This window comes from Rhinatrema bivittatum, chromosome 2 (assembly GCF_901001135.1).
Source record: "Rhinatrema bivittatum chromosome 2, aRhiBiv1.1, whole genome shotgun sequence".
NCBI classification, from domain to species: Eukaryota; Metazoa; Chordata; class Amphibia; order Gymnophiona; family Rhinatrematidae; genus Rhinatrema; species Rhinatrema bivittatum.
In genome coordinates, this window is record NC_042616.1 from 519,941,228 (window position 1) to 519,954,761 (window position 13,534).

The 13,534-nt window shown below is 44.3% G+C and overlaps 1 long non-coding RNA gene across 1 annotated transcript in view; it reads left to right on the forward strand.

The window, feature by feature from the left end:
• Nucleotides 1-13,534, forward strand: part of LOC115085125 — a 234,427-nt gene that overhangs the window by 150,834 nt on the left and 70,059 nt on the right. The window lies entirely within an intron of this gene.

Sequence of the window (13,534 nt, forward strand, 5' to 3'; positions counted from 1 at the left end):
GTTCCTGTGTTCGTTTGTCTACCCTGGTAGTACCCTCGGACTGTCTTACTGGTACTGACCTCAACTTGCTCTTGACTTGCCTGCCGCCTGCCTCAAAGACCACAGCTTGTTCCTGACCTGCCTGCCTGCCTGCCACCTGCCTCAAGAACTCAGCATGCCTTTGACCTCATCTGACCTCTGGTACCTGACCTCGGCTTTGCTGACCATTCCTCAGACTGACCTCTGGATCTTGACCTTTGCCTGCCTGACCTCGCCTCCAGATTCTGGCTCTGTTCCTTGCCTTGTCATCACCAACTCTGTTCTGGTTCTCCTTGCTCCAACCAGCAGCCACCTTTGAACCCGATTGCGCTCCCCCTGTCTCCGTGGGCACAGCGGACTTTCATTCTCTCAGGAGACCCTGCGAGGCCCATCTAAGTCCAAGCGGTCCAGGTCCCTATGGGATCCTCCTGGGAGGACCTCGGGCTTCCAGTGGTGAAGCTCTTCCCAGCCTTTGTCTCCTCCAGTGCTCTGCCCCCTGGGGGCAGTTATCTCCTGTTCCCTTTCAGGAGGCGTTCCATCTCTGCCCCAGGACAAGGGTCTACCCCCGAGCGCAACAGATAGTGATAAATTGCAGGAGGACCTTGTGACACTAGAAGATTGGGCATCCAAATAGCAGATGAAATTTAATGTGGACAAGTGCAAGGTGATGCATATAGGGAAAAATAATCCATGCTGTGGTTATACAATGTTCAGTTTCTTGTTAGGAATTCCCACTCAAGAAAAAGATCTAGGTGTCATAGTGGACAATACATTGAAATTGTTGGCTCAAGTGTGCTATGGTGGCCAAAAGAGCAAACATAATGTTAGAATTATTAGGAAGGGAATGGTGAATAAAATGGAGAGTGTCATAATGCTTCTGTATCGCTTCCATGGTGAGACTGCTCTTTGTGTTCATTTCTGGTCACCGCATCTCAAAAAAGGTATAGTTGCACTGGAGAAGGTGAAGAGAAAGGCAGCGAAAATGACAAAAGGGGATGGAACAACTCCCCTTTGAGGAAAGGCTAAAGAGGTTAGGGCTGTTTAGCTTGAAGAAGAAATGGCTGAGTGGAATATGATGGAGGTCTATAAATTCACAAACAGACTAGAATGGCTAAATGTGAACCGATTATTTACTAGGGGTGTGCATTCGTTTGCAACGTATTGGCAATCTGCAACATATATGTCATATTTGTTGTATTCGTGGGGGTCACGAAACGTATGGCGAACTAGGGATGTGCAGAGGGACGCCATACATTGCATTCGGGATACGTATTCGTCGGGGGGCAGATATGTTGTATACGTCTGTATGGCGTCCCGATACGGTTATACGTCGAATCCTATTCGTTACCCAGCTAAAATTAAATTTACTACAACCCCCCACCCTCCTGACCACCCCAAGACTTACCAAAACTCCCTGGTGGTCCAGCGGGGGTCCGGGAGCACTCTCAGACCCTCGGTACCAGTTCAAAATGGCGCCGATAGCCTTTGCCCTACTATGTCACAGGAGCTACCGGTGCCATTGGTCAGCCCCTGTCACATGGCCATCAGCGCCATCTTGTGCTCCTGCTATGTGACAGGGGCTGAGCAATGGCACCGGTAGCCCCTGTGACATAGTAAGGGCAAGGCTATTGGCGCCATTTTGGTTCCTGGCACCCGACAGCACGAGTGCAGGAGATCGCTCCCGGACCCCCGCTGGATCCCCAGGGACTTTTGGACAGCTTGGAGGGGGCCTCCAGACCCCCACAAGACTTGCCAAAAGTCCAGCGGGGGTCCAGGAGCGACCTCCTGCACTCGGGCCATATTGCCAGTATTCAAAATGGCGCCGGCGCTACCTTTGCCCTCACTATGTCACAGGGTCTGACGGTCGGTGACATATGTGAGGGCAAAGGCTAGCGGCTGCCAGTACTCAAAATGGCGCCGGCACTAGCCTTTGCCCTCTCTATGTCACAGGGGCTGACCCTCGGCCCCTGTGACATAGTGATGGCAAAGGCTAGCGACTGCGCCATTTTCAATACTGGCAATACGGCCCGAGTGCAGGAGGTTGCTCCCGGACCTCCGCTGGACTTTTGGCAAGTCTTGTGGGGGTCAGGAGGCCCCCCAAAGCTGGCCAAAAGTCCCTGGGGGTCCAGCGGGGGTCCGGGAGCGATCTCCTGCACTCATGCCGTCGGGTGCCAGGAACCAAAATGGCACTGATAGCCTTGCCCTTACTATGTCACAGGGGCTACAGGTGCCATTGGTCAGCCCCTGTCACATGGAAGGAGCACAAGATGGCACCGATGGCCATGTGACAGGGGCTGACCAATGGCACCGGTAGCCCCTGTGACATAGCAGCTCAAAGGCTATCGGCGCCATTTTGAACTGGTACCGAGGGTGTAGAGTGCATGGGATGGCTCCCAGACCCCCCGCTGGACCACCAGGGAGTTTTGGTAAGTCTTGGGGGGGATCAGGAGGGTGGGGGGGGGTTGTTTAAATTGGCGGCTGAATAATTTGGCGAAAATTCATTGTATCCATGGGGAATCGCGATACGTTTCACTTCCCCACGAATACAACAAATATTGGCACATCCGTTGCGGATTGCCAATATGTAGGGACCCCTATGGCGAACCCCTATGGCGAACCCTATGGCGAACCCCCACGAATACAATGTATCACTAACAAATAAACCCCCACCCTCCTGACACCTCCAAGACTTGCCAAAAGTCCCTGGTGGTCCAGCAGGGGTCCTCGAGCGATCTCCTGCACTCGGGCTGTCGGCTGCCATTATTTAAAATGGCACCAATAGCTCCTGTGACATAGTAAGGGCAAAGGCTATCAGCACCTTTTGAATACTGGCAGCCGATGGCCCAATTGCAGGAGATCGCTCCAGGACCCCCACTGGACCACCAGGGACTTTTGGCAAGTCTTGGGGGTGTCAGGAGGGTGGGGGTTTATTCGTTAGTGATACATTGTATTCGTGGGGGTTTGCCATACGTTTCTGGACCCCCATGAATACAACGAAGTTCCCCCCAAGACTTGCCAAAAGTCCCTGGTGGTCCAGCAGAGGTCCTGGAGCGATCTCCTGCAATCAGGCCTTCGGCTGCCAGTATTCAAAATGGCGCCGATAGCCTTTGCCCTTACTATGTCACAGGGGCCGACCAATGGCACCGGTAGCTCCTGTAACAAGTCTTGAGGGGGACTCCTGACCTCCCCAAGACTTGCCAAAAGTCCCTGGTGGTCCAGCGGGGGTCCTGGAGTGATCTGCAATCGGGCCGTTGGCTGCCAGTATTCAAAATGGTGCCGATAGCCTTTGCCCTTACTATGTCACAGGGGCTACCGGTGCCATTGGTCGGCCCCTGTCACATGGTAGGAGCACAAGATGGCGCCGGCCGTCCATTGCTCCTACCATGTGACAGGGGCCGACCAATGGCACCGGTAGCTCCTGTGACATAGTAAGGGCATAGGCTATCGGCGCCATTTTGAATACCAGCAGCTGACAGCCCGAGTGCAGGAGATTGCTCCAGGACTCCTGCTGGACCACCAGGGATGTTTGGCAAGTCTTGTGGGGGGTCAGGAGGGTGGGGGGTTGTAGTAAATTTAATTTAAAGGGTTGGGATAGCGTTTTTTTTTAGAAACGGATACATATGTAACTAATGAACGGATTGGGGTCCCCCGAGAACGGATGTAATGGATTTGGGTCCCGAAGAATACGAATACCGAATGGGACGAATCCGTCCCTGCTACACATCCCTATTATTTACTCTTTCATATAATACAAGGACTAGGGGGCACTCCAAGAAGTTAGCAAGTAGCACATTTAAACAAATCAGAGAAAATTATTTTTCACTCAATGCACAATAAAGGTCTGGAATTCATTGCCAGAGGAAATGGTTAAGGCAGTCAGCTTAGCTGGATTTAAGAAAGGTTTGGAACAGTTCCTGAGGAGGTCCAAAAACTGCTATTAGTCAAGCTGATTTAGGGAATATCCCATGCCTATTATCAGCATTAGCAGCATGGGATCTATTTAATGTTTGGGTACTTGACATGTACTTTTATCCTGGATTGGCCATTGTTGGAAACAGAATGCTGGGCTTGATGGACCCATGATCTGACCCAGTATGGTAGCTTCTTATGTTCTTAGCTTCTTTGTTTTCCTAATAGGAGGTATATTGGTGTTTTAGGGCTTGGTGTAATATTTACAGGGTTGCTTTTCATGGCTTTCTGAAGGCCAAGCTTACACCTAACACACTTTACAATAGGCCTAATACCAAATGGGCTCCAAGTATCTTGCTTTTTTGCAGGATTTTTCCTGGAATATTGCTAGCACTCTTATCTGCCACTCCTCTGGGAACCGTGACCCTTGACTCCCCCCTCCCCAGCAGTTCAAATCACCAAAAGGGCTAGATTCCAAGGGGGATAACACCCCCATCTGTAATTTGACCTGCACTATGCCTTGGGGGAGGGGGTGTTTTCTTTTTCCTTGCCTCAGGCAGCAGATTACCTTGAGCCACCCCTGGCCAGAACAACAGGAAAGGGAGCTGGCCAATCTCAATAGCATTTTGTTTCTGTTTTCAAAGTGAGAGCAGCATCTTGTTTCCAAGATCTGGCAGAGAAGCTGCTTCCAAGCATACACCTTTCAATACATCCTTACAGCCAAAGCATTGCCCAGCTACTCCTCTGGGGTCAAGCAAATTGTATCAGTCATATGCCCTGATATTGTTTGAGAGGATATTTAAACCTGGGTTTTCCACATGGTGGTCAAACCATTCTCTTTAATAGTATACTGTTTGTGCTTGCATGACATTAAATGACAGCAGAAAAAGATTATCCAGTCTACCCAGTTGGAATTCTTCCACTGTAAGTAGATGAGCATTAGTGCTTATGCAAAGGTTTAAGGCACACTACATGAAGCTTCATGTTAGGATTCATGGGTTTCGTGGACCCTTGGCCCGAGGTGAGGGTTGATACCACCTGTGGGGAGGAGCCCCACAGGTCCTCACTGTCGGGAGGTGAGGTGAGCTGCAGTAGGAGATAGTAGCAGTGGTAGAGGAATAGAGCAACCTGCATCACAGCCACGTGAACGCAGTAGCCTGTAGAGAGAGTACTGTGAGGGATCCCGAGGAGCGGGGTAAGAGACACAGTTCGGAGGCAAACCCACAGTATTCAGGCAGAACTGGAGATACAGGTACCAGTGCAGGAACCTCCAACAGGGAAGCGCTAGGCAGGCCCCGAGGAGCGGGGGAACACAAGACAGGAATTTCTGGAGGAATGCAGTAGACACCTAAGGGGCAGGTCTGCGTAGCGAGAGAGACTCTGGTGTGATGATGTAGGCTGCCCCACGGAGTGGGGAAGCCCGAGTCGAATCTCCGAAGTAGTGATGTCAGCAACCTCGAGGAGCGGGGCTGTGCACGAAGGAATCTCTGATAGAGAAATGGAGGTACTACCCTGAGGAGCAGGGAGGTGCAGAGTACAGTTGCTGGTGTAGAATGTAGGCACTGCCCTGAGGAGCGGGGAGGTGGAGGTACAGTCACTGGTGTAGAACGTAGGCACTACCCTGAGGAGCGGGGAAGCGCAGGTACAGTCACTGGTGTAGAATGTAGGCACTACCCCAAGGAGCGGGGAAGCGCAGATACAGTCACTGGTGTAGGCACTGCCCCGAGGAGCGAGGAAGCACTGAGTCGAGTCTCCAAAGCAGCAAGATAGTTCGAGGGACCACTGAGGAGCAGGGAGGCTGGCACGCAGGACCTCTGGAAGGCACAGGGTTAACCGGAGAAGCCTGGAGATAGGATCTCCAACTGGAGCGCAAGCAGGTCCCCGAAGAGCGGGTACCCGAGCCAGAGTCCAGAGTCGCAGGAAGGTCCGATACAGGAACCACAATCTGAGGAGACAGGAGCAGCACCAGTAGCGAAGGAACTCGTTGTCAAGTCAGTTTGCAAGGGGCGAAGGCGGTGCTTAAGAATCCTAATCTAGTGTTGTCATCAGTTGGGGATGCCCCTGAGGTTCCCACCATTGGGCCTTCAAAGGGAGGCCCGGTGGCATGCGCGTGTGCCTAGGAAGGCCCGGAGTCAGCATGGGTGGCGGCGGCATCCCGGCTGCCACGAGGAGCCCAGAAGTATGGGGCGGTAGTGGCTAGCCCCAGCCGCGAGTAGACCCGGAGAGGAGAGCAGGGCAGCACAAGACATGAGTTGAATCAGTCACAGCCATCTGCAACTGATGGTCACAACACTTCAACCTTGCATCTCTCATCCCAATTAACTTTTAGACCCATAGGCCACTTTCAAAATCCCTTCCCATCTCAATTTTGGTAATTAAACTCAACAAACATAATGTCTCCTATCACTACCTCTCCCAGAACAATCCTGTAAAATCACAAAATTTGACATACTTTTAAATATAGGGATGGTAACTTTCAAAGTGGCACACTGGCACACATTGGCGCATGTATGTCGGCGTGCACCCAGGGACACAGCAGTTTTATAACTTGTGCGCACATATGCATGCACTCAGGCTATTTTATAATAACATGCTGCATCCCTGGGTCTCATATCACAGATGAAGCTAAAAGACATCACAGCTGTCAAAACTGTGATCTTTGTGAAATGACAATCACAGGTATCGCATGGATTCATCCCAGCACAGGCTATGCGCTAAATCGCATAAGCTATTCAGACTGCCCCACCCGATCGGACATTTATGCTTTACACTGCCCGTGCGATCTAGTTTACATTGGTTGCACCAAACTGTACAGACCAAACTCATAGACCATTGCAGCTATTTATACACTCAGAAGATGTCGGCTCCCATAGTCATATCTCACCAAGATGTCAGAAAATGCAAGTACTTATACACCTACTAACAAAAAAAGGCATAAAGACAGTTTTTACTGGGGCCTCATAATGAGCACTCCCGGTGTATATGCCTTCATTGCTTTATGTATAATCATTGGTCCCACTTGTACATCTATTTTTGTAATTTTTTGTTTTTGCATCAAGGGATTAGTATTTCATACATTTTTTCAAATAGATGACTATAAAAAGAACAAAGTGTAAATAAAATAGAATACCAGCATTTGACCTAACACAAAAACAACCGCACACATCATTGTCACCATCCCTGCAAGTCTGAATGCCAAGTTCAAGGTTCACCCCAGAAGTTCAAACTCCATTTTATTGACCCATACATTTGTTTGAAGAGGAAGACACCTCCAATTAAAATACATGATGAACCATGACATAATTTTTATCTGTGGTAAATTTATAGATCAGTGAATACTAATCAATTCCTGTGTTAAGAGCCTGTGGTGAAATAGTATTCAATTTATATATCCAGTATTGTTCCCAATGGTTTAATCTCATCTGACAATCATCCCCCTGCACAGAAGGAATGATCTGCTCAATCACCCACCTTCGCAGGTTCATAAAAGAATGTAATTTTTGGAAATAATGTTGGACAATGGGTGCCTGCAGTTTCTCAGCTGCAATACGGCTTTTGTGTTCAATCATGCGGGTGTGGATTTTTCTCTTTTTCCATCCCACATATAAAAGGTTGCATGGGTACTTAATAGCATAAATGACATGCTGAGATGTACAGTCTGTGTTGCGCCATATTTTAAATTGACGACCTGAGTGAGGATCTTGCCACATATGTGTAGAGATGGCAGTGTCACACATAGAACAATTGTCACATGCCTTGTGACCTATTATTGAAGGTTTTAGACTGTCTGCAACAATGGGTAAAACAGAGTTGAAAATTTTATCTTTTACATTTTCACTATGTGTGAAAGCAACCATAGGATGTTCCTGAAATCTGCTGGTTTTACCACAATATCTGGATGATCTCTTAACTGAAAAAATGCCTCACTTTCCTGTTTTGAAATATTACTATTTCATTGTGTTTTCAGTCTCTCTACCTTTGTGAGATCACTAAGTACCAATTCCATATATGTTTTTATAAATGGGTCAATGGGACCTGATGGAAGCCATAAGGATTTTGGAACCACTACAGAAATGTCCGATTTGTTATTTGACATTTCAGTTGAAAGATTTTTGTTGAAATAACTTATAATATCCTTTGCTGTTCCCCCTGAAGAAGACCATGAGAGGGTGAAATGAAGGCTTTTGTAGGGGTCCTACTTAACATTTTATTGCAGCCAGCAAGGAATTATTCCTTTATATTTTACAGCCATATGCAAACTTGTGGGTAAACAAAGACTTATGCGGAGGTTTAACATCTAACAACAGCGATTAATGTACTTTTGAATGGATACTGCTCACCCGGAGCATATAAACACTTGCAGATAAAACAGGATTTGTTTGCTTGCCACATGAAGTGTATAGCATCTCTATAGCAGTGAGAAAAGTGTTTTTAGTTATATGTCTTGCTGTGGATAAGTATTAATCCATCAGATTTTATTATATATGGTATGAATAGTGGACTGAATGGAATGTAATTTTTTAACTTTGTGAGATTTGTTCCTTTAAGGAAATTCAATAATATTTATATACAAAATGCAGCTGCTACTTACAGTAGTTTTGATTAAAGGTTTGATATTTTGATAAGAATTTTGCATTTACAAATATTACTCTTTAAAGAGTTGATTAGTAGTATTTATAATAAAGGAGGTTAGTCTACCTTATACCTTGAAGCAGTTTATGCACTAGACTCTTCCTTTTTTGTATGATTTTGTGCCACTTGTAAATTTTCACTTTATATCTATGTAATCTATCTATCTATCCATCTGTCTACCTATCTATCTAATAGTAATCAATCTGCAGAAGTCTTACAAGATCCTGCACAGAAAGACACCTCTTTAAAACTTCAAGGCAGCAGCTATTTGGTTTAAAGAGAAGTTAAAGCTAAGATGGCTGCTTCAGGGACTACATTTCCTCGGTGCCCTACTAACCAGGGGCTGTGGGAACCTGAGCAAGGTGAAATCAGCAGTACCATGGCAATAGGCTAGAAGGTACACACACTAGAAGTGCAAGAATGAGTATTTTCTGGTCAAAGTTCAAAAAGGAATATTTTACTTTTATTGCAGCTACTCCTCTTACTTAAACACGCACCTGTGTCAATATCAGCATAGATTTATGTATACATTTTTCATCGGGAGCGCACTAGCAGACTAAAGGGCAGGGATTTAAATGCTATACTTTTGGCGTGAAACACACACACCAATGGCTGGGCCGGCTACATTAACCAATCAACATTGCCTAAGGCATGACGTCAATATACTTGTCAGAGAAAGTGACTCCACTCAAGCTCACTATTGAGTCCATACGGGGAGACTGTATTTAAAAGGAAAATCCATTTTTGTTCCCGCCTCAGAAGCATGGAGGGGAAATCCCCTCCTCTTGCGGGGGGAGTAACAATGTCAATAACAAAGAAATATAAATCTGCTATGGTATGTGACATTTCTGTCCAATGTGACACCAAAGGTGCTTTCTCTCTTATTGTTTTAATACTGGATTTGTGTTCTATAATCCTAGTCTTAATTCTGCGGGACGTCTTCCCTACATATAATTCATTGCAGGGGCATATTAGTACATATTAGTACAAGGACATATTAGTACATTCCACCTTCTTGACCAGAAATATTTCACAGCATAAGGGCATCCATAAACCTTGTGGCCATTGCTCTGTTTGTGAGCACACCTCGATGATTACTGAATTTATACACCCGAATACTAAACATATTTTTACACTGTACGGGGAAATTGATTGTGACTCATCTGGGGTGATATACGTTATCAGCTGCCCCTGCAATAAATTATAGTCTGCTAGAGTGCGCTCCCGATGAAAAATGTATACATAAATCTATGCTGATATTGACACAGGTACGTTTCAATATACAATGTTATTGCTTGGTCTACATCTGCTTTGGTTTCCCACGTTGTTGATTTCTGGTTTTTATGTATTTTTGTTTATTTCAGACTGTTGTTGTTAAAATTGTCCCCCCCCAAAGCAGCCGGACTGGCGAAACACGGGTCCGTGTTGGCGGTTTTGCTGCACAAGTTTGTGTTTAAGTAAGAGGAGTAGCTGCAATAAAAGTAAAATATTACTTTTTGAACTTTGACCAGAAAATACTCATTCTTGCACTTCTAGTGTGTGTACTGTATAAGCAGAGTGCAATTGGTGCTCCAGTGTGATAAATAGGCTAGAAGGTGCAATGAATAAGGATGCTTTTGCACTAGCTGAGAGGAGGAAACCACCAAGGAAGAATTAGAAACCATGTCTATGGACCCACAGAATTAAAGCTAAGTCCATCTTTAAAACTATTAATAGAGAGACCCTTTATCTTACTTAATTAATGGCTTTGGGGAAACTTTGTTGTAAAAGAAGATAAGCTATGCTGTTATTCTGTGAGGGGTCCAGGCAGGGGAAATGGGACAACATAGACTGTGATTCATTAATTGAAAAAACTGTCATGAATTGAATAATAGCTGTGTCTTAGATTCTGAAGAGCTGAACTATACTATAGATTGTTGAAAAGCAGTATTACTACTTCCGGAAGAATTGAAATTGATATATAGATCAATTAGAGGGCTAGACATTGAAGTCCTAAGAAACTGAATCTCCCATTAACTGGACATGAACTGTGTTTTGACTCCAAGGAGCTTAACCACTATAGATGGGCTTAATGGATGTATTTGGCATAGTAAAAGAACGGAATCTATGACAGCTGAAGGTATTAATAATTGAGTATTCACAATGCTTTTGGACTTGAAGAACTAAACAAACACAAAATTGTTTAAAGGCTGTTTGTTTGTTATGTGTTTTAAAATTAAGACTGCTATGCTTCAGTTGAAAAGTCACAAATCCTCTAGTCCCTGGAGAAATGGAACTTTGTTGAGTTTGGAGCCTGAGACTGCCCTGCTTTAATTGTATGCTCTGCCATTGGATAATAAAAGAGCATAGTGTGAAAGACAGAATGATTCTGGAGTAGTGTGTTTTAATTCAAAGTAATGAGGGACCAATCCCAGCCATGATAACAAGTCTTTACTGTTTATACCATCAAAAAGGTCTCACTATTGTAAGTACTGAGATTTCTGAACTTGGTATGCCAGAAGCCTGATCACAAAGACTAGATGCCGGTAAGACACAGCAGATCTAAGGCTTCACTGACTGACCTTAACCATGTGTCTAGGGTTTCCCAGAGTTAGGTTTCCCCCAGACGTAAAACAGCTGTGCAACCTATCCAGTAGAATTGAGCAAACTCTAAGTCTCTGCCTACATCACTTTACATTCATACATATATAGATAGATAAATAGATAGATTGATATATGATGGAGTGTTCTAGGGGTGTGCATTCGTTTTGAACTTATATGTAAAACGCTACTTATTTTTTTTTTTTAACTTAAAAAAGTGATGAGGCGAAAACGATCGGATTTCCAACGTATTCAACATAGCTAAGTTGAATACGCTGGAAATCGCGATCGTTGATCCTAAATAAAAATTTAAACCCCTCACCCTCCTTAATCCCCCCCAAGACTAACCAAAACTCCCTGGTGGTCCAGCGGGGAGTCAGGAAGCCATTCCTCTATTCCTTTGCGCGGAGCACGTGACGTCCGCGTCACGTCGGAGTGACGCGGCCGTCACGTGGTCCACCGCGGTTCTGCTCCCGGACCCCTCGTTGGACACAAACGGAACTTTTGGCCAGCTTGGGGAGGTCAGGAGGCCCCCCCCAAGCTGGCCAAAAGTTCAGTTTGTTTCCAACGAGGGATCCGGGAGCGGAACCGCGGTGAACCACGTGACGGCCGCGTCACTCCGACGTGACGCGGACGTCACGTGGTCCTCGCAAAGGAATAGAGGAATGGCTTCCTGACTCCCCGCTGGACCACCAGGGAATTTTGGTAAGTCTTGGGGGGGGATTAAGGAGGGTGAGGGGTTTAAATTTTTATTTAGGGAACCGGTGCACGTATGGACATAGACTCAACTTATGGAATTCTCCATATGTCCATATTGACCGAAATTGACCCCCCTTTTCGACTTATGGACTTATGAACATAAACTTTTTGTCTGCACATCCCTAGAGTGTTCTGTCAATGATGATGTATGAGTTTTCATCAACTCCCTTTGACTAAATTTATATGTGTTCATTGATATGATATTAAGAGCAATCCTTGACCCACAAATGAAACTACAAGTGATAGCAGTGAAGCCTGCAAATAATGAAGGAACGGAAATGGCCTTTCTTTTTTTATTCTTTTCCTTTTGTGTCGGTGCATGCCTCTTTTAAAATTCCCCGATTTACATGGTAGAAGTGGGATATGTGCGGACGTGTGTGCCCACTTAAAATTTGGTGCACATGTGCATGCAGCCAGGCTATTTTATAACACAAGTGCATATGAGCATATATGTTATAAAACAGCCGCGACCCTTGCCCACACACCAGTTTGAAGGTTACTGTTACAGTGTACAAAATTTAAAAAACCAGTATCTTATATTAAATCTTTAAAACTTAACCCACAAACACACATTCATTCATCCCATTAAAAATCATTATGGAAATACAAACCACCATGATTTGTTTCCCCATTAAATCCCTGAATAATTTGTTATACTCTAAATAAATAGAGCCTATTTCATTTAGAATTGGAGGAGAGGCAGAAAGCACTGTTTGTTAGAATTTGTGAAGAAACAAGTGTTTCATATATTTTGGATTATTTAAAGTTGTGTCCGATCATATGAACAAGAAAATTGATTACTACAATATCATCAGGATATACATATCAAGAAAGATCATGAGACTTTATTGGAACAATTCCATTTTATTTCATGAGAACAAACATTGCACTTTGTGAAGCATCATTGGAACAGTTATGTATTATATAAATGAAGATACAAAGAAAGTCTTCTTTCTACTTATATTTAGATCTTTAAGAAAATAATAGAGCTTTTGAGTGCAGTTCATTCATTGATTCCAAGTTGTTTCTCCATAATGATCCTCTGAAGAAGCCATTTTGGATTTGTCGAAACAAATAAACGGATGGGTTGTAAAGATTGTGATAAGATATTTATTTAGAATCTAAGAAATTTTACAGGAACTTAATAGGGAAAAAATAAATTGTAATTTAATAAAGATTATAACTAGATGTATATCTAGAGTACAAGAACTGCACAATATTGAATCTAATTGTAGTGATTTGTATTTGCATAATGATTTTTAATGCGATGAATGAATGAATGAGTGTGGGTGTGTGGAGGTTACGTTTTAGAGATTTAATATGATACTGGTTTTGGAAATTTTGCACATTCTATGCTTCAACATTTATTTTTGTAATGGGGTAATATTTCAATAAATATTTTTGAAAAAAATTGCTTACTGATGACCATTTTTTTAAATATTGTAGCAAATTAAATTTTTGTTTAAAGTGATCTACTTAATTAAAATAGGGATGTCAGAATATGTTCTTAATATTATATTTTATAGCTTAATAAAGACACCTATTTTCCATTTTTTATATGCCTTCACTATGAACTCAGTCAGTAATCTCACCTCTCTCTCTTTGCATAGAGGATGATGGAGTCTGCCAAAGGAAA